This window comes from Ambystoma mexicanum, chromosome 2q (genome assembly GCF_040938575.1).
Source record: "Ambystoma mexicanum isolate Mex_15411 chromosome 2q, UKY_AmexF1_1, whole genome shotgun sequence".
In the NCBI taxonomy this organism is placed as follows: Eukaryota; Metazoa; Chordata; class Amphibia; order Caudata; family Ambystomatidae; genus Ambystoma; species Ambystoma mexicanum.
This window is the reverse complement of record NC_090924.1, coordinates 28,773,866-28,796,101: the sequence shown is the minus strand read 5'-3', so window position 1 is coordinate 28,796,101 and position 22,236 is coordinate 28,773,866. Positions and strand designations below refer to the sequence as shown.

General features: G+C 41.2%; 1 protein-coding gene across 21 annotated transcripts in view; it reads right to left on the bottom strand.

Moving 5' to 3' along the window:
• The window catches only part of RBFOX1 (RNA binding fox-1 homolog 1), a 1,014,010-nt gene that overhangs the window by 391,808 nt on the left and 599,966 nt on the right, over positions 1–22,236 (bottom strand). The window lies entirely within an intron of this gene.

The window sequence follows — 22,236 nt, the reverse complement described above, 5'->3', positions numbered from 1 at the left end:
CATGCAAGTTTAAATGTGTGCTAATACAATTGCAAATATAAATGTTCTGATGAATTATAAAAGCTGTGTGTTTGCAAGTTGCACAATCTGACTCTCTCCTGTTGATAACATGCATGGTTGGAGCTGTTTGTCTATTGTAAGCTTAGCTGAGAGCAAACGGGGCCAATGAAAAGTGTGTCTATTTCTAAAGTGCACTTGTCTTACTGAACTGTATGTGAAGGTGTAGTCCAATTTTGCCATCAGTCTACTAAAAGTACATGAAGGAGGGATTGTAAATGGCAAATGAGGTTGCGCTGATCCGCAAAGTGTAGAGTTGTTTCTTTCCCAAAGCAAAGTTCATGTTATGTTTTTCATCCTATTACAAAAGGCTTACCCAGGTTGATGCTTTGCTAATGTTTTTCTCATACCCTGTGCATGTAAATGTCTCATTGTGTTGCTGGAGTTTTCAAGTGAGTTTATAAAGGTGCAGAATTATGAAAGCGCATGTGTGAGTCCGTTTTTAATGCGACCTAGTCAATCTTTCAAATGAAATGTCAAAGTCTGGTGAATCTAGTACTGTCAGTGGAAACATCTAGTGTCCTTTGCCCAGCACTAAGTCTTGCATGTCACTAGCCAGGGGTTGCGGAATAAAAGCATAGCAACAAATAGGCGGGCAATCAACTAATTGCCTACATCTTAGTAATAAGCTTATAGAAGTGTTTGCAGAGAAACACATGTTCCTGCACATGGTGAAAGTGGTCTACATATATTTCCCTACAGTGGAATAATTATGAATATATGTTAATGTGTGGTTTTTCAGAGCATAATCAATACTCTGTTTCTTAAAGTGGTGAGTTGTACACATGTCATATAAACGAAATTGGGAAGGTTGTGAATATGCATGTTAAGAAAAAACTTTTTTAGTCTAGATTGTATTTTTCCTTTTCAGAACCACACATGAAGCCGGCTTGTACCCCTTTTGTTGGAGTAACTGAACATACTATGCAGAGATGGAACAAAGCATTAGCTTTCAATGTCCAACAGACCTCATCATCAGAGATTGCAAAGTGAAATTATTAGTAAAAGAAAGCCATGGCACAGATCATTCTCATAATGAGGAAAACAAAGCACATTTCAAACATCATTGGTTGAAGGAACAGCATGCATGGAATTTGGATCTGGAGTTGCTATTTTCCCTAAAAGACCATACACCACTGGAAGGTGGAGAAGGCATAATGGTTTAGAAACAGTTCCCACTTTTGGTGTTGCATTTAACAAAAAAAGTAAAAACCAAATACATTTCACATGTAAGTGTTAAGTTAGTTGCAGGCAGTCTTAAATTGGGTCTGGCCAGTTTCCTAAAATTGCTAATGCTATTTTGAAAAGTGCATTGAAGTAAGACACACTTGGGAAAGACACACCTCTTCAAGGAGTCCCTCCTCCTCAACGCGTAGGGCATCACATCATCCCTGTGCCACCGGACTCACTAAACGCTGTTTGTCTCTCTTCTCCCCGCCACCCAGTACAGCTTTAACCCTCCTCTGTGCCACTCCATTTCCTACCCCTGGTGTATATCTGTTCTGTTGTTAACTCTGAAAAACACTCTGTTATGCATCTGTACTGTTGTATACCTCGGTAAAGCACTCCATTGTTCATCTGTATTTTTGCATACCTCTGTAAAGCGTAATGTTGCTTCTCAAAGCTAGATTTGCGCTCAATAAATACAATAATAATAATAATATTAATTAGTCATTGACTGCACCTTGAACATTCCCCATGCGCTATATAAAATATGCTCTCAAGATGAAACTAGTCCAGTTTCCAATGTTACCTCAAGCTTCACAATAGTCTCCTGGCTTACATACATATGAACACTACAAGTTACCAACATATAAATTAATGGCAACATAAACAATCTCCTCTGGGTTATAAAACCGTACTTTTATTGCTCAACAAAATACAAAATTGTGTCTGATGGTCACGTTGGTCATTGAGCTAAACAGGCACTAGTGCTTGTAATTATTCTTGGAATGAGCACTATGTGAAGCTCCACAGAAGGAAACTTGTTTTCATTTATGTCTAAAAAGCAATTAAACTAGACAGGGGGGCATGATGATGGCAGTAAATCTGGTAAATCTTCCACTCCAGGGCCATATTCATAGTATGGCGGAGTGGGAATTTATATAACCGCCAATTTTTTCCCGTTCATCTATACATGTAATGAGGCCCATGGTGTGCTTTGCAAATTAGCTGTTTAGATGATTCTGTTAATATGAGGGTGCAACATCCTAAACGTAAGAGAAAATAAGTCTGCATGACTGCTATTAACATGAGTGTTTTTCAATTTTATTGAATTAGTCCTTGTTTCTGCGTCACTCTAGAGAGTCCATGGACTGCCAAGTATGTGGTTGAGTGTGCTAGCAACACAAATATTAGCAATTGTATCAAGAATTAGGCCCCTGACTGTTCCGCCATGTTATTTGAGTGTCTCTGCCATTTTGAATTAGATTTCACATCTGCCACATAGCCTGGCAGCACAAATACTAGCTATTATTCTAAGATCATGCCTCTGTTGCACTTGCTTGTGAACTCTTTTCCGAGGGAGTAGAGCACACTATGAAATCATGGTTTCCATCCTTGGCATAGCCAGACAAGTATGCAATAGTAACAAGGACATGCTGCAGGTGTGGGAAGTAGCATGGCCTTGTATTTAGTTTATTGTTTGTGATGGCAGATTTCGATGTTCATACTGACTGCACATGATTGAGTCAGCTGTGGGGGGATGCACATCTAAAAGTAACCTGTTATTGTACTAACTAATCAGAACAGAGAAATGTATTAACCAATTAGAATGGGGCAATTTCTGCTACCTTTCTTTTTTTATATAGCCAGCAGCCAAAGAGGTGCTTAGAATGTAGTTACAAATAATGTTTAGATTGTACACAAATGTATTCAAATTTTTTGGTTTTCGTCTTTAAATACTACTATTTGATGTGTGCGAGGTGAGTTCTCAATTTTTCAGTCTCACAAGACTGAATGACTCTCCCGGCCGTTATTTTGAATTTTCAGTAACATAATGTTTTCTGCAATTGGTGCCTCTGATCATTGTTCGCCTATTTTTGTTGGTCTACAATTTAAAATTTGGAAGTCTACTTAAATGACGTTTATTCTTTTGAACATGAACATTAACCACAGCAAATTATTCCAGAGGAACACACTGGAATATAAACTTAAATAATGTTGGTGTTTCAGTGATGGTTTAAACTTGGTGGGTGTTCGAACCCAAGTGTTCCCAGTAACAACATATGAAGTACTCAATATATTTCCATTTTTGCAACTCTAGTTTAACAGTAAAAGCAATATGTTCCCCAGTGGTACTGTCTGTCCTTTTGGAAGCTGGAGTGCTCTGTGAATTACTGTGGTTGTACAATAGCAGGGTTCAAGGACTGAATAGCAGCTGCAAAAAGGCTAATGCATGCCATGCTATTACAGTCAGTCATAACTGCAGACAGATACAAAGCTACGGCAATGTTTTCTGGCAATAAAATGAATGCTGAGTGTATATAGTATATAAAGTATATAGTATATAGTATATAAATGAAATAGTGACTAGCTGCTGGTGAGAAGATATACTAGAGCTGCTCTAGTTTCATCTCAGTCCTGTGCAGGGCGGTGCATCAAATTGCACCACAAAGATGTTATACCAAACATGGGCCCTGCCTTTTCCTGGCAGAATTAATTTTGCACACATCACAGTCTGAGAGATGTCATTATGTGTCCTGTATTATGAAATTCTACACTTTGTATAATTTTGGTAGGCAAACAACACATTTCCGTCGACATTCAACTGGCCAAAAAGGTGTAGTTGTGTAAAATGTGGCTTGACTGTCAAACACTGGTTTTGTCCTACTTTCCAATCTTCGAGGCTGTATTTGAAAAACCCTGCACATAGGTGTAAACATAGCTTTATCTTTAGTCCTCCACAAAAATCATGTTGGAACATTTTATTTCAATCGCAGTCAAGTCTCTATTGCTGTTTTATTGTGTCCGGGGGAATCATAAGGTGTAAATGTTCATTACAGTTAAAAGGACATTCTGGTTTATGTCACTTGGATACAGCCCCAATTACAATGTTCATAGAGGAGGGAGCACATTCACCATTTTAAAATCAGGGTGCCAATGATAGTAACAATTTCAATAATTGTCAGTATGAGCTGTGTTACTGTAAATCTGGTGGGTAAGAAAATGTAAGACACATTCATTAAAAATGTTGCACACCACAGTTTTCAAGACCTGTTAAGAAAATCTCACTAATGAGATCTCAAATGGAGACAATACAGTGACTTGGAAAGCGAGCCTAATTGAAAAAATGGCTATGACTGCTGAGGATATTTGCCATCAACGTGACAAGTTTTGTTTCAATGTTCTTTCCTTTTCCTGTTAAGGTTTCCATTGAAATGATGTGCCTGGTTTTCCTAAATTTACCAAATAATTGGTAGCAGGTCAAACAGCGCTTTTGGGGCAATTAGAATAGTGTGCTTATACAGTGTATGAAAGCAAATGACATTTTTCAACTACAATTAACCAATGGAAAATTGTCCTAAATCAAGCATGCATGTTTGTGTTCCCACAGTGTCTATTTGTGTGTATTGACAAGTGCATTGTTCTGAGTTCATTCATACAAAAATATGCACATAGATGCAATATATGTTTGTGTCTCTGTGAGAGTGTGTGCTCTTTTATGCATGTGCTTGGGTGCCTTTGTTATACAGTTGTTAGTGTAAATACTTTGGTTTCAATACATTAATGTGTTTTGTAACAGGAAAATGAACTCCAACCTTTGCCTGACATATGTGTTAATGCATAGAAGGCTTACTAATATCACTCTTTGATGTAGAAATAGATTTCCGTAGATCTATAACAGATTCTATACAATGCAATAGTAGGCCTATATTTGGGGGCACTGGACACAATTTGCAATATGCAAACACGCCAAGAGGATTAAGGATGCTTTAGTTATTACATATGAATAACAGTGCACAAATGTATTTCAATATTAGAGAGTGAGAAGTGGCCTGCACACATGTCTTCTGAAAAAGTGCTGTCATGGGAGGGACGGATGTTAAACATGTCAAACCATAAAAGTTTTCAAATGCATCAGGGAATGTCCCTGTGCAATATCCCTTTCCACAAGCAAGTGGACCTTTTTTGTACTCGTGATCTCTTAAATGGCATGGGTGTTGTGAAATTCCTTTGTACACCTAACACCCCTCATTGCAATGATTGTAAGTATTTGTGAACGATTTGGTAAAAATACACCTTATTTTGATTGAACTTTGCATCGATCTTGTGGTTAATCTTGGAAGCCAGAGAAATCCAGATAACCCAGTGGAATGTGTTTTCCCAAATATAACCAAAACCTTCAAATTTTAAGAAGTACAATGGTTAACTGAAGCCATGTCAAGTTAGTAAAAGTTCCTAAAGTCATTTTTTAATACATGGTCATAGGGCCTACAGAGATTAGAGTTTAACCAACAAACAATACAACAATAAATGAATAAGTAAATCCATGTTTGCTGAAGATTCTCAAGAGGGGGCAATATATCAAATGTCAAAAAAGGCTCACAATTATGATGTGTGATGTAACCTTCCCTATAAAGTGTTGTTCTCCTTTCTAGATCATTCTCTTTCTCTGACATAAACTCTATGGGGCTGATTCATGGAATTTTTGCGCTGAAAAACGGGGATTTGTGCGCCATTCTGCCTGCAAATCCCCATTTGTTAGACAGGAATTTGCGGGCAGAATGGAGCACAAATCTCTGTTTTTAGGCACAAATAATTCCATGAATCAGCCCCTCTCCCTCTTACATTCACACTCTCCTCTCTTTCTCTTTACTTTCCCCTTTTTCTCTACACTCACTTCCTTTTCTCCTCTCTCCCTTTTAGTTCTTTCTTTCTCACTATGACAAAATGCCATCCGCCTGGAGGTGAAACCTTCAGGTATGTTCCAAATATTTAAACATTCTGGGGTGTACAATCCTACAATAATAAAATAGCTGTTAAGCGAGATGTATACCATCCAGAAATGTGGTTGCATGCAGCAGGGCAAATGTGCTTCTATGCACTTTCCTCTAAAAGCACATTAACACTAAGAAAGTGAGTGCCTAGTATGTATTTGCTTTTTGGAACTCCTCAATTTATAGGCACAAAAAGTGCCAATCAAATTATCTGTATTAGGAAAAAATATCCATTAAAATAACAAAATGCAATACACTATGCAATCTTTACTTAAGCAATAAGGGTATCTATAAATCAAAATATTGTCAGTAAAATAAATGTTTAACATTTTATATTAATGTAAATTATTTAAAACTCTGAGAAGTACTAACAAATATAAATACAACCTTCATTCAATAAGAAAATTACTAAATATTTATATAAAATAAATAACAATGCCATCTTACATTGTGTAAAACCATATGTACTTAATACACGAGTAAGAGACTTTCTCCTGATATATTTTAGCAAAAAGAGGAGGACATGCATTACTTTCTCAGGTTCCAGCACCGAGGTGAGATACCAACAATTAAACTGAGCTTTTGAAATCAACATCTGATGATGGGAATATGGTAACAATTTTAGGTTTGCATGCCAATATTGTAGCAAATCTATTCTAGAGTCCGATTAGAAGCTTTTATTATCCGGAAATCTTCTGTATTATTTATCCATCACTGAGAAAGTGCTGCTTTTACTTTTAAAGAGATACCTCTATTTACATCTTTCAAGTCCTCTACACTTTGTATCTCTTCTATTGTTCTGTGTTAATTTTTAACAAAAACTACCCAGGGAATTACCCTTGCAATTGGGTGTTTCTGTAAAGTAGAGCTTTGGCGTTTACCCAATTCTTGAGTAATAACAAGACTGTGTTGGATCATTTAGATCCTAAAGGTGCTGTAATCTGAGTTTATTGTGGACTGCGTAGGTAGAGGCTCACTGTGGAAGGTCTAATAGAATCTACAAAAATAATGTTCTAAGAATCGAGCCAGGACATAGTCACAAACCCCAAACTGCAGTCCAATTGAGCACAACTGATGCCACGTTGGCTTTGTATATTTTAACATTAATCCAACCAGTTGAAATGTACACTTTTTAAAGAAGTGGTACATTCCAACTATAGCTCAGGCCATTTTCCTTCCTGCTCTTCTCAGTTGTAGCTCATGAGCGAGGATTTTGTGAAATGTTATTCCAATGTCTGTACACTATTGCACCCTTTCTATCTCCTCCTCATGTGTCTTAAAGTAATCTTACAATAAAAACCATAGATACCAATTATTTTTGTTTTGCATTTATATTGAGTCCAACCTAATTCAGATATAGACTATGGCAGTCATTATGAGTATGCCGGTCTGGAAATAAGGTGCTTGTAACAATGTGTAGCAGCACCTTTTCTGGACCGGCATACTCTGAGGGGCCTATTCTCAACTTGGCACAGTGAAGGTGCCAAATAGCACGATTCACTGCGCCAAAAGAGGATGCCCAGGCTCCGCTCCTATTCTCAAGTGGGCCCGGGCGTCCTCGTAGAGCACAACAGTGCTCTGTGTGGATTGCGCCTGTTCTAAGGTGTTACCGGTGCAATCCAATCTCAGCAAAATTTTTGTAAAATAACGACATATTCGTTATTTTACAAAAATGCTGCCGAGAACACAGTTCCTATACACCAAAGCGAGCAGCTTCAAAATTGCAGGATGTTGACGCTGCTTACTTTGGTGTATAGGAAAATGTTCATATACACCCGTGTGGTGTATATGAACACTTTCATTTAAAGCAAGCAGCTTCAACTTTGCATGTTGCAACGTTGAAGCAGCTGGCTTTGGTATAAATGAAAGTGTTCATATAAACTGCGCTGCTCGCATTGGTTTAAATAAAAGTGTCCCTATACACACGTGCAGTGTATATGAACACTTTCATTTATAGCGAGCGCTTCAACGTTGCATCCTGCAATGGTTTGGTGTAAATTAAAGTGTCCATATACAACACGGGTGTATGGACACTTCCATTTACACCAAACAAGGCTTCTTGTGGCACTCTTCCAGTTTAACGGCACCAACAGCGTACCGTAAATGTGCGCTAGTTTAGCGCACATATTGAACTGGAGGAGTGCCACAAGAATAGGCTTCCAAAAAGACAGTTTACGCATGTGGCGGTTGCTAGGTTGGTTTCAAACCCATTCTAGCAACCGCCACATGTATTCCGAAAGTGGCGCATTCCTTCTGACTTCGGAGAATGTGCCACCTTCAAAATAGGTCTTAAGTACCGAAAAGATCGTTAAGCCTTTTAACGTCCTTTTCGATACTTAACACCTGGATGACAATAGGGCCCTGAGTCTGCCAGTAGGGGCAGTGAACTTCCGGCAGGCCTGACCGGCTGGTAGTTCAGACTGCTACCGGCAGATAATTCGCTGAAGAGTTAGCACCGTTAACAACGGTGCTGCTGCTTCAGTGGTTCCCATCCTATGGAGTCGTATGAGACTGGGAATGGGAACATACTGTTACTCTGCCACCAGTAATATGCTTGTAATACAAGGATATCAAGCAGCGGAAATGATAAGTCAAGATTGCCTGTAAGCCACCATTTGTGGCAAACTTTTAATGACCCCCAATATATTTTATATATATACAAGTCATTGGCATAAAACAAAACCTGTATCCTAACTTTGTTAAAACACAAAGAATCCACATCCATGTCCAAGGCGACCTTATATAAAGAGTTTATACAGAAATTAAATATCAGATGGGTCAGAATGAAACATTGTTTGTCCCTTCTGTTGACATCAAATTGTATAGATGGTGCTCCTTCTTTATTATAAAGAATGTCAACAGTATTGTGGCATGACGTGCTATTAGTGATCTCAGAAAATGCTTTGGAATGCCCAGATCCAGGAATACTTGCCAACATTTTGATCTATCACACAAGATCCATAAATGTGGCATGAATAGCTTCCTTCCTTACAAAAACAGATTTGTCCAATATCACATTTAGGTTAAATAATGGTATTTCAGCATCTAAACCCTCTTCAAAGCCCAATTAAACTGTGGTGATGTTCTCCCTAGTTTGAATCTGTCTTCCACTTTTGCCAAGACCACATTTCTCAAAAAAATTAAAAGCACTATCAAATAACGATATGAGTGTATGACAAGCAGGCGACTGTCTGTTGTCCATTTTAAAATTGTGAATTATTATTGTTGCATCCCAGGCACTAAAGGTATTAGTGGAAGCAAGTTTAAAGTCAATCCACAGGACTGATGTGCTCAAATACTTGGGTATCATTAAGTGGGTTAATTTCCCAAATTAACCCCGATGTTCAAATTCCATTGGCATTCTTAAATATTCTGCCATAGCTAGTGGCTTAGCAGCACTACCACTTAACAAGTTGGATATCTCGTAAAGCAGTTGTTGCCTAAGACATGTGTAGCAGTATGGCGAGAAATACACACATGGCCAATAATGTTCATGACATTTAAAAGTGCTAAAGCTTGCCTGACTGTGATTGTATCTGGATAAGTGTGTAGTTTTGCAGCCCCCAACCTAAAACCTCATTTACTTTTTATGTTCCCTTCTTAGTGAAAACTGAAGCCAACTGCATTCAGCCAATCACGGGAAAGCCATTTGTTAACCAGACTGGATTTATCCTCCATCCAGGCGTGCAGGAGGGAATTCTGAAGGAATGATATTTACAGCAAGGGGTGATAAAGGAAAGGAATTTAGAAATGGGATGCATGGTATTTGTTCATCAGGGGGCAGTCAGCCCAGATATGGCTGGCTGGGAACTCAGAGGAAGCAATCTCGTTTTTACAATGTTGGATATGCCAGAATTCCCTATGTCTGCAACCCAACAACTGTTCAAAGAACAAAGAACCCTTGGTCCACTGCAAAAGATGCACACAAAAATAAAAACACAATGTGTAATTAGAAGTAGCCCATGTTTGAACCATTTGCCAAGTCAGTAAAAATCACTTCTGACTGCTGTAGAATCCTGAGGGGATAACTGTTCTAACCCTGTGCGCCGTTCGGTACGGGATCACACCGTAACACAGGGATTGCCATTATTTCAGGATTCTAGGGAATACACCCCATTTCATTTATGCATACAGTGAACTCACACTTCTCCTAAGTGACAGGACTTAAGAAGAACAATTGCCTTATTTTGAAAAAGACCAGAGTTGGTCAAAACACGTGTCAATCAATGAAAGGGCACATTGCAGAATAAAATCACATTTATTTGTACCTCTATTCTAATGTCTCTTTGTAAAATACTTAAAGACTACTTATACATTGATCTAGAGGAACCAGCGCCATACTCAGGTACCCAACCTAATCCTTGAAAATCACTTTAAGGTTCGGGTATACGTTATGGTACCTGGGGCAGCGAATGTCCACACCCTGTAACATTTTGGCAAATTAGCGTAGCGTGAGCACAGCTACCCCCAACCGCTATTCCATCTCTTTTATAGCACTTTAATCCTTGCATGTTACAGATTGTGTACCATTTTCAAATATATATCCCAGTAATAGAGCTAGATCTAACACCATCAATTCATCATGCAAACTAAAGAACTAAAAACAGAGGAGTAGGGCCCAATCCCAGCCCCAGTACTAGATGTGCTTACAACCAGCCCTAACCTCGGGCACAAAGCAAGAAGAAATACTGTTTGATTGTTCACACTTTATTTTTGACATCACTCCCTTTCATGGATGGATTTATAGTGTTTTCTGTGTTGTGTATGCGAAGAGTGCTATATTTATGTAGACTTGGTTGGACATTCCTCTTTGTTTAGCATTTACTCCACTGTAATGTATTTGGATGCTTCCTTTAGTGATCCACATCTGCTGAGATTAGAAACTGCCCTTGGTCAATGCTACCTAAGACAAAGGAGGTATACTATCTGTTTTTTTTTATCATCTATGATAAAATCACCTTTTTGCCAGGTTGAGGTTCCAGATTGGGCATAGTATGAAGTATCTCTTACACCATCACCTCATTCTACTTCTTCTAGCCAAGAAGTATTTCATCATTCTAAATCTCCCCTCTTTATGAGTTTCTCTTTCTTATGTTACGGTTGGTTTATGATGAGTGAAGTGACTGTCACCAGAATATAACATATGTTTTAAAGTGGTGGTATGCTGGGTGACAATAAGCAGGGAATATAATGCTTGTCTTTGAGCATAGTTAATAATGTGTACCTTGCAGTTGTGTAGCAGAATATGGGCTAGAATGTGCAAAGTATACTATATATGCGGGAGCATGGAGTAGTAGGTAGCAATAAGGAGTGAATCAGCAGGTGTAAAACAGAAATTCCTAAGGTGAATATCTGTGGGGCATGCATGATTCACTTGTGTTGTTTAACCTTTCACCAATGAACCCAATTGTAATTTTAATTGGGTATTTATAATGCACCTAATAAGAAGAGGTTTCTAAGCATGGACCCGAGTATGGAACCTTTGTCGGTCCAAGTCGTCGTGCTTCCAAGGCATGCTTGTTGTCCCTGAGCTATCCTCCCGGGCCTCCCAACATACTTTCAAGGATGCCATTATTTCTATGTGCCTTGAGCATTCGATGTCCTCTGTTACTCTATGTTGTCCTAGTTAAGTAACCTTGATTGGTCGGATTGGTATGGCATGACTCTGACTAATGGATATTGTTAAGGAATTCATGGAGCAAAACCTAGTTCAAGAAAGCCAATTGGCATACTGGTTGTCCCCTCTAAGAACCAATACTGAGGAATTGCAGCAAGAAATATTTAGGGTGCACAAGCATAACAGATATGGACATATATGGTCCTAATGTCACATTTTGGGTTTCCAGAACCAAGACAGGTCAAGGTCAGATGGCCGGCATGGCAAGGATAACTAGAATTTTGAATGGATTTCATTTTGAGAATTTGCTGAGAAAGAATCAATAGAAGCCTGAATATGCCAATAATTGGGTCACCGTCAAAATGTTTACATAGTTGCTTGGTTTGTCTGCTTCAGTTGCGGGAAGAACCCTGCTACAGAACTGGCTAGACAATGCAATGCCTTCTGCTATTACATTTCTGTGGACATCGTTGGGAATAAAGCTTCCATTACCCAGAGTGAGGCCAAGGTCATTGCTCACTATTATTCTCAGGGCAGGACATGTTACAACATATTCCTCAAATTGTGTGCGCTTTGAGTCTTAAAGCATGGGTAAATACTAATATCCCGCTACTGCTATCAAAGAGCCAAGAAAAGAGACATTATTAACAATTGTCATAGCCTTGGAATTAAATTGCTATGTAATAAAAACCTGCTTTTTCAGAGCCAACTCTCTCATTGAACCCACATAATTCCCCCAGTGCACTGCCTCACCTATTCTCCACCAATTGAGAAGGGGTGGGGAGGGGGCAGCCTGAATCATTAACTTGTCCAATGTGACTATTAGCAGACTCACATCTCTGACATACAAGTCTTCAATGAACGCCTTCCCATACGGATTTGGGACTTTTGATGCTACAGTCAGTACAAATCACTTGAGTCAGCAAGCAGAAGAAATTGGTGCACCGAGGAAATATGAATCAGACAATCCCAGGGCATATTGTTTGAGATCTGGGGCTGCCAACACCAAGGTTACATGTTGATCATTTTAAATTTGTGAGCCAACACCAGCATTGTGCCATTGTTCTGTTTTTATTATAAACTCTGCTGCTTTATTCTACTTTTGAGACTGAGATCCAAGTCATCATTTAGGGGTAATAAAAATAAAGGGACACAATCTCCTGGTATCCAAGAATAATGCTGCAGTTGAAAATCCTCCCCAACTGCCTCAGTTTTGACCCTAACATTAACCCGTTTCGGAATAGCCTATCTCCTGGTCAGATTATCAAATCACACTCAAACTGGGTGTACAGCCTAAAATGATCCTCTAATCATAACATAGTGTTTAGGCCAAGGATGGCCTGATACACTCTAGAGCACCACTACACAATGTATGGGATTGACTGTACCTCAGTGATTGGCAGACCCAATTATGACAAGTCTTACCCAAATGTGTGTAGTTAAATAGTCCTTATGTTTTCACAGAGAGATGTTGCCCTCTTACTGATGTTCGTTTCTTTTCAATGTACATGATAAGTCTAACTAACCTTAAAAGGTATAACATATTTACAACAGACATTTTTATTTAAAGTAATACAGTATAACCCTGTAATTCATTTAGTTTGATCCACTCCTGAGAGCTTGTGCTAGCATTCTCAACCTTAGCTATATGGGATTACCCAAGTAATAGTAAAAGAGCACAAACAGACAATGTTAGTACTATTACTACAGAGACTGGCGCACAATCATTGCAGTGAGCCTTTCCTCTGAATCTGGGCCTAAAACATGGGCTTGATTCGTGAATTATTATGCCAATTTGGGCATGTGCACTTGCCACTTACCTACTTATTGTAGGAACCAGGAGTTCAATGCAGTATGGTATGCAAGGAATGGCTTTTTCTGGCACTTTTGTGTGCATAGCTTTGTAAAACTGGAGTGCACCAAGAAATTGAGTGGTAATGCACCCCTCCACTGACCCCCACCGCTGTTACATGAATTGTTGTCAAAACAGAACAATGTAAGTTGGATATTGTATTATTTGGGGAAAGGTGTGGCACCTTCCTTCATCATCAGGCCTATAGTGTCCTCTGCATCCTAGTAAACCTACTAAATAACCAGAATTGGGAAAAATGTTTAGACTGTCTAGTGACTGTTTAGACTGAGCTGCAGAGACATCACCCATCTTCAGGTTCCTGTTCTGATTGGAGAAATATGATCTGCAACAGTGAAATTCAGCCGTTTGTCTTCTTGGTGCTACTCACTCAAATTCCCTGGCTTCTAACCATCACGTTGAATATCTACTAACCTGGTTCAGGGTCCTCATCCCAACCTCCTTCTCTGTGTCTGAATCCTGCTGTCCCTCATTAACTTCCTTCCTTCTCCTGCCTCTCCCCTACCACTCTCTCTGTCACTCCCCCTCTGTCTCGTGTACCATGCCCTTGCACTTCACCTCAGAATCCTTCAAACTCAGAGACCTCTTCCACCTTGCGTATCTTAACTCCCGCTCTGTCGAGAAACAGTCTGCTGACATCGTCCTCCTTCTTGAAGACACTGACCTTGACATTCTGGCTCTTACTGAGACATGGTTCAATGCCAGGACAGTCACTGCTTTTGACTCACTTCAAGATCCTTTCCAAGCCTCAACCTCATCGTGATGGCAGTGGGGTTGCTTAACCTTCCCTTTTTGTGTTCTTTCTTCAATCTTACCCACCCAGCCCTACTCTTAGAGAGCCTAGTATGCAAGTTGGTCATCTCTCTCTCCTCCTCCCTGACCATTGCTACCATTTACCTGCATCCAGGTGCTACTACCTGGTTCCTCTCTGAATTGGGTGATTTCTGTTCTTCCTTACTTTCAACCACCTCCAACCTCCTCCTCTTGGGTGATTTAACCATCCAATTGGGCTCCCCTGTCATAGAATCCACTCTCTTCATTGCCCTCTATCCCTCTCCATTCTCCCTTCTGGTCCAACCGGCTCGGCTGAACACACTCTGGACACCCTCATCCACTCTGACCTCTCTCTCTCCAGCCTAACCCTGTCACCCCTATCTCTTGGTCAGACCAATCTCTCCTCTCCCCCCATCTGGATTCCTTTGGCCCTCTGACTGCAACCCCTAAAGCCCTGCCAAACTCATTCACAAACATCCACCCGATGAATCAAGTGACAGCTGCTGCCTTCACATTCACCTTCATCCCCCTGTCGCTCTACCTCTTACTCTACCACTGACTCTGCTCTTAGTAACCTCCACCTGGCCATCACCAATACCCTTGATATTCTTGTCCCAGTCATGAGGATCTGCCTGAAACATAACTCAAAGTGTAACACCTCGTATGACTCCGAACTTGGAGCCCTGAAATGAAAGTGCATAGCTGCGGAACAGAAATGGCAAGCCTCTGGCTCATCCTCTGACAAACTGACAAACCCCTGCTCCAGAGGCAATACAGACTCTCCATCTGTGCCAAGAAAATCACCCACATTGCGGTACAGGTATCTGGTGCATCCAACAACACGGCTGAACTTTTCAAAATCTGCAGGGAACTAGCCAGCCCATCCGCAATCTCCTCCTCCCTTCTTCCTTGCCAGGCCCTCTGAAATGCACTGGCCATACACTTCCCCATCAAAACGCAGGACTCAGGACATACTGAACACACTTATTGCTCACCCTCCCAACCCATTCCTCACTCCCTTGCCTCCCTTGGCCCCTAACCAACCGCCTTCCTCCCTCTCCTCCTTCACCTGCCACACCTGAAGAATTTACCAGTGCTGTCCGCTCCATTAAGATCTCTTCCACACAGGTTTCCCCTTTCTCATCCAGAGTCTTCAAGGACAACATTGGCTCTCTTGCCCCTGCACTTGCTGATTTCTGCAACCACCCTTTTGACACCGGATGAAGCACTCCCTTGTGTGCCGTCTCCTGAAAAAACCTTCAGCAGACCCTACCTGACTAGCCAACTACCGCCCTATCTCCAGCACCCCCTTCCTCTGGAAACTGCTGGAGAAGTTGGCATTTCCTCAACTCACCTCGCGCACTGGACTGTTAATGGTCTTCATGACCATCAATCTGGATTTTGATCATCCAGAGGCATGGAAATTGCTCTTCGGAACACCCATTAAGAAGAACTGCTCGCATCTCTGGTCTCCAACTCCCCAGCTGCCCTCATCCTACTCAATCTCTCCTCTACCTTTGACACAGTCAACCATTCTATCCTCATACGAAGTCTACATGATACCCTTGGTATCTCAGAATGCCAGTGGACTGGCTGACCTCCTTCCTAACTGACTGCTCTTCCCAAGTCATCCTGGGCACCTCCTCCAAACCTTCTTCCTTCTCCACCTGTGGTGTCCCCCAGGGAGCTAACCTCTCCCCTAGGGTCTTTAACATTTACTTTGCTCTGCTGGCACACCTCATCTCCACCTTCTCCCCCAACGTCCAGTGTTATGCATACGACACACAACTCTTTTCGGAACTTCCTGCTGATCCCCTTGCACCTTCCAGCATACTCGACTGCCATCGAGTTCTGGTGCCCTTCCAACGATCGCTGCCAGAAAAGTGAAATCCTTTCCATTGGGACCCCTGCTCCCTCCTGCTTCCCTTTACTCTGGCCTTCCTCCATGGGCTCTCCCCCTGCTTCTTCATCTGAAGCCAGAATCCTTAGAGTCATCTTCGACTCCTCTATCTCCTTCCTCCCTCACACCCGGCACATTGCCAAGAAGTGTCACTTTCAACTCTTCCTTCTCAAAGGAATTCTCCCTGTTCTCACTTTCCCCAGAAGTTCAATGTTACCTGAGCCCTGGTTCTCTCTATGCTTGACTATTGCAATAGCCTACTCCTGAATCTACATTCGTATACTCTGCGACCTCTCCAGCTAATCTAGAATACAGCAGCAAGACTTATCCTTGGCCTTAAACCCAGGGACTGCATATCTCCTGCCCTAATAAGTCTTCCCTGGCTCCCAGTTGCTGCCCAGATTAAATTCAAATCCCTCTGCATCATTCACAAGGCTGCCTGGGGCCAGAGACCACACTACCTACTATCCTCTCTCATTAAATACTCACCCTCTAGACCTCTACATTCCTCTGGCACCAACTCTTTCTGTGTAAAACATTTCACTAAGCAGAGGGCGGAAGGTCAATCGCTTTCCGCATCTAGCTCCCTCCTAGGGAACAGCCTCCACCTTCTTCTGCGTCTTGAGCAGTACTTTCTTAAATTCCGGAAGCTCCTCAAGACTTTCCTCTTTACCGCCTCCTTACCTTCGTCCCTCCTTTGTTAATCTCACTGTTGCTGTGATTGGTGTTGTGGGTCCTTTTGTATCCTCGGGCTGCGACATCCCAGACCCAATTGCTCCAGCTTCTGTCTCCCTTCAGTACTTACGTTGGCACCCTTCGGCCTCCGCCCTGGAAGCTTGCACTTTTCCATCCAATGCGGCTTCAGGCCATGTAGCACTTACCATACAATGCACTTCATCTGTCACACTCCCACTAGCACAAACACCCCAGCACCTACCCCCACTCCCTGCTTCCTTGCTGAACTTGCATGTTCAGAATAGTCGCAAGACATAGTGGGTTTGTCCTTTTTTTCTCTCCAATGTATTTAATGTTTTCAATCGCATGTGTGTCGGAGCTTTGAAATAGATTTGACTCACTGTATACCCGCCTAACAAGCAAACAATAAATAAATAAATACATGTATTAAGGTAAATGAAGTGACAGAATCGCCTTCCAGCCTTAGAGACCTTGTGAATAGTAGTTACCCTGCACTCACAGCAGTTACCTGCCACTGCGGCCCATGGGGCCCAATAACCCATTGCAATTTTTCTTCTTAAAATGCAATCTCTAAGGCATGAGCTTTGGTGAAGATCATTTCCCACAATAGTAGAGGAGAAATCTGTGGGAAGGTAGCAATTTTCAGGTGGTAATTAAATATCCTGCTCAAGGTTAATCAGACCGTCATTGAACGCAACAGACCAGACATTAACTTTACCAAAATGGATTGAAAGATCTCTGTCAAGGATAAACAGGGCAGAGTGGAAGTGACATAAACGCATAACGGCTACTGGGAGACAAGGCTGACAACAATGAGGTCCAATTCCGGAGCCATTGTGGTGGCAGGACTTACACCCAGAGTGAAGTTGGCTGGTGGACTTTGGATCTGTTGGTGGAGCATGGACCCTCAGTGACAGGGAAAAACCTGTCAGCTAAAGTTGACAACACATATACAGGCCCATCACACAGCTATTAAGATATTAAGACTAGAAACCATCGAGAGAGGTTTTGAAGGTAAGGCTGATATAAAACCAGGAAGAGGTAGAGAGTGTGTTGGAGGAGAGAGGCAGCGGGGTCGACCAAGGTAGCAGCAGGATAGGTAGCCACAAATACAGCAGCAGAGGCAAAAGCCAAAAGCCAGAAACTGTGAGGTGGGAGCTGAGCCCTGGGAAAGACCAACCACTGAAGGTCTTGGGTTTGCTGGAAGGAATGATCTCCCACTGTGCCTGACACTCAGGAGATGCCACACTATTGTGTCACCCTGCATCTGATGAACCCAAAAGATCTGCCTTCCATTGTGAATTGCAACGTATCCCTTATCTGTGTGATGGCCACATTACCTGTTAGCATGGGTAGTTGTATCTGTTATTTAGAAAGAGAAAGAAAATATATTCCTTACTGGTCAGAATAACACCAATTCCCTTACTGAGAAAGAGAAAGGGTGAGGCTTATGCTATAGTTTGAAGGACACTACTATCCTTTTTGGGAGAAGGATAGGGGTAGTTCCTAATAATAACTCCTCATTCCATACATTTGATTATGGCACTTAAAATATTGATCAGAAAGAAGTGAGACAGGCACTAGCCCCCTGGTGTTGTTTACAAATACACGGGTGGGTGTTATGCCCACGTCAAGAAGATTTGTGACGAAGAGTCCTCTAGGCCCTATAGCCCATGGACTGTCTTGGGCTTTAAAGAAGGTGGGAGAGAACAGCACCCCAATATATAGTCCTCACATCTATTCTGGCACTCTTCAATTGGACTAATCCCAAGGAGGGTGTTCCTGTTCTGTATTAGAAGGACCCCTTGGCTCATCCCAAACATCTGTTGTGTAGCAACAAAGTAACTTCAACTCCACATTTTAAGAAACGTGGTTCTGTTGATGTGTCGCAGCTCTACATCTTCTCGTATAAACATGAGAAGTCAGAAATGTTGTTCAAACTTGTAGTCAGTCAGCCCATTGTACTTTCCTCATTAATTCAGCGGCTCATTGACATCCTGAACTTCTTCTGACAACACCTGCTTTCTAACATGAGTAATGCTCCCAGAGAACGCTCCTGCTGGCTGTATAATAAGATTATTGCGGGTGTCTGCCATTGTCTAATTACATAGCGAACCTGTGGTGTGTCTGTTTACTTGGACTACTGATGCTTCTCAAAGGCACTTGATGGGAAGACCGAGTCTCACTTGAGGGTGTCAGAGTGAATCTCAAGAAATAAAGTTCCTTCTTTTTCCCCCGATTTCTCGCTGCTTCTTTTTGCTGTTTCCATCTGCTTATCCTTACTTCATGCAGGTACGCAGATTAACATCATGATGTCTGCATTTATACATTGTTAACCATGTTGACTGACCATTTAGTGTGCCCCTATCACCTTACCTACAGTAGTAGTCTTATGGGTTGGAATTTCCACCCATCCCAAATAAGTCTACAGTCGTTTTCAAAATTCCCAATCTTCTTCTATTCATTGAAAGTACAACGTCACCAGAATTACTTCACCAGAATTGAGGCATCATCTTATATCTTATTACCGTAAATACAGGTTTCAGTAGAAAACCTTCTGATCGCAGGCAAAGGTGAGAACACGCGATCAGTCGACAGGATGAGATGCAGACAGTAGAAGAGTGCAAAAGGATGTGAAACAGATCAAGGAAGAAGGAGGGTATAATTAATGATGGCATGAGACTCATGGGAAACAGGTGAAAAGAACAGGAGTATGAAATAATTAAAAGAAATGTAAAGATCTGTAGAGCAAATAACATCAGCGGGCCTGAGGAAAAGATAGGGAGAAGCGTCCTGAGGGAGGGGGGTAAAGGTTTAAAGGTATGCCTGTATAGAGCAAAAACTCACAGAGAAACTAGAGATAAGAGCGAAAGAGAGATGGGATAACAAATGGGCTGATATAATTCAAGTAGAAGTGTGAGGTCTGCAGCGGGATGAGACTGAAATCAGTGAAAGGAAGGGTTAACCACTCAACACACACACACACAGCAGGAAGAGATGGAAAAACGCGACTGCCTTGCAAGTTTCTGGAGCACAGTTGACAAGCGGCAGCAGAGCATGCCTCCATCGCACATATGGCCAGTTCAATCAGCTGGGCAAACTTATTTAGACAAGCGTTTGTTTGACGCATTTTCTTTCGGGGCATAGTACATAGCAGAGGTTAAGGGCCCGATTCATGGAATTTTTTGCAGGGGTGAAAGTGACTTTGCACTGCTAAAAAGTGACTTTGTCCGCCGACATACAACTTGATTAATGGAACTATGCAAAGTGTATTTTTGCAGTGCAAAGTCAGTACAAAGTCAGTACAAACTCATTTTTGCAGTAAAAAATTATTTTGCACTGATTTTGCACTGCAAAAATACACTTGCACAGTTCAGTGAATCAGGGTTTGTAGCGGCAGTGGAAAGCTACTATTCAGCAGTGCAAAGTCACCCTGAACCGTGCAAAGAATCCTATGAACCAGGACCATAATCTTTATTTTTTATTTTTTTTAAATCAATAATCTACCCACAATCATTGCAAAGATGAGACTGATGCAACAAGAACATACCAATGTGTCTTACGACCTAATTAATGGACCTTTCAGCACGGTGTAAAGTGACTTTGCACTAGTGCAAAGTGACTTTAAACTGCCAACAAAAATTTTGAACTGGCCCTGATTCACAGAGCGGTGCAAAATGTATTTTTGCATACCAAAGTCACTTTGCACTGAACAAGTATTCTATTCACTGTGCTAAATGGGCAGTGCAAAGAGTACTTTTGCAGTGCAAGGTGACTTTCCTCTGCAAAATTACACTTTGCACTGCTCTGTGAATCAGGACCAGTTCAACTTGTTTGCACTGCACTAAATGTTCCATGAATTAGGCCCTAAATATGGGGCTACAGAAACTTGTACAGAGGCATGGATGAAGGAGCACATACACTACTCAGTGAAAGGATATGCAATACATCAGTCTCGGGCTGCCGTAGTCTTTCATTTCAGGCTTGACACAATTCACTGAATGTAGGTGCTGGGATTAGAGGGTCCAGCAGAGATTTGAAAGGTGTCAGGCACATTTTCACACACAGCTGTGTGCATGAAGATGGTTCGAACAAATATACGACAAGGTTTAGAGAAATGTTAATATGCACCAAAATCATTAGAAGGTTGGGCAATATTGCACACGTGTTTTCATCTGTTATAGTGCTAGTGAGTGTTCCATCTCCCTTGCTAAACTTGAGAATGTTGGCCTAGAGTAGACAGTATCAGATACAGTTCCCTCGGTGTGATAAAAGACACCCCATCAAAGACATCCAGGTGTAGCTATGGGATAAACTAAATGGATATAGAACAAAACACAAAAGGAATGTTTTACAAAGCATTTTTGTGGGATTTTCTCATTGATAAAAGCTTTTTGAATCAGGCTCATAATGAGAGCAAATCCCATATGCTTTGTTATGTGCTTGCATCGTGAGATTCATTTCATGTTATGAGGTGGGTTGTGTACAGTCAAAAGTGCTGCAGTCCAGAGGTAGTCATGGAAAATTGAGACATTGTGCATTAATTGTAAGTAAACATCAAGCCAAGCATCGATTTATTCTGGATTGGTCTATAGAAAGTATGTTAATAACAACATATTATTGGGCATAATAACCCAAACATGACACTGGCAATGATTTGGGAATACCTGTACTAACTGCACTTAAACAGGGGTTGAAGCATGAACATCATCAAGTAACTTCCGACCTTTGCCCTCTTCTGATCTAAAATGTCTATGGAAGCAATGGCCATCAGTGCGATTATTTCAACATTGTTTTTTTTATGGGCTGACATGAAAAAAGTGCAGATCTGGATATTGAATGGAATACCTCACAGCACACACTGCTGGCGGATCAAACAGGCGGCGGGATGGTATATGGCGAATGGAGGACACCAAGAAGGGGGTTCTACATTATTTTAGTTCCAATATTCCAGTTCCATTTGTTACCCCAACACTGGCACAGATTACCTTTTAATTGCAAAATGCATAGTATGCACCAAATGAATGCAACTATTTTGTTACATTCATTGAAACCACTTTTTGAACTATATGTAGAGTCTGTCTTCAAATTAAAAACTGCGAGCATACAGAGCCTTCATCAAAGAATCTGAATCGCAAAACATGCTGAAATGGGAAATGAGGGCCTGATTTACAAAAGCATTTTCAATGGGACTTTCACATTTAAAAACCTTTTAACGTTTTAGTCTCCATGTATTCAATTAATACAATAATATTGCATTGTCAAACATGGTTTTCCCTTGGAAATCCAAACATTTCTTACTCCTTTAAATGCAGGGCACCAAATTAACTGAGATGAGACATTTGCTTACGGTAAAGCGATTGCTTGGTTTCTTGTGTTTATC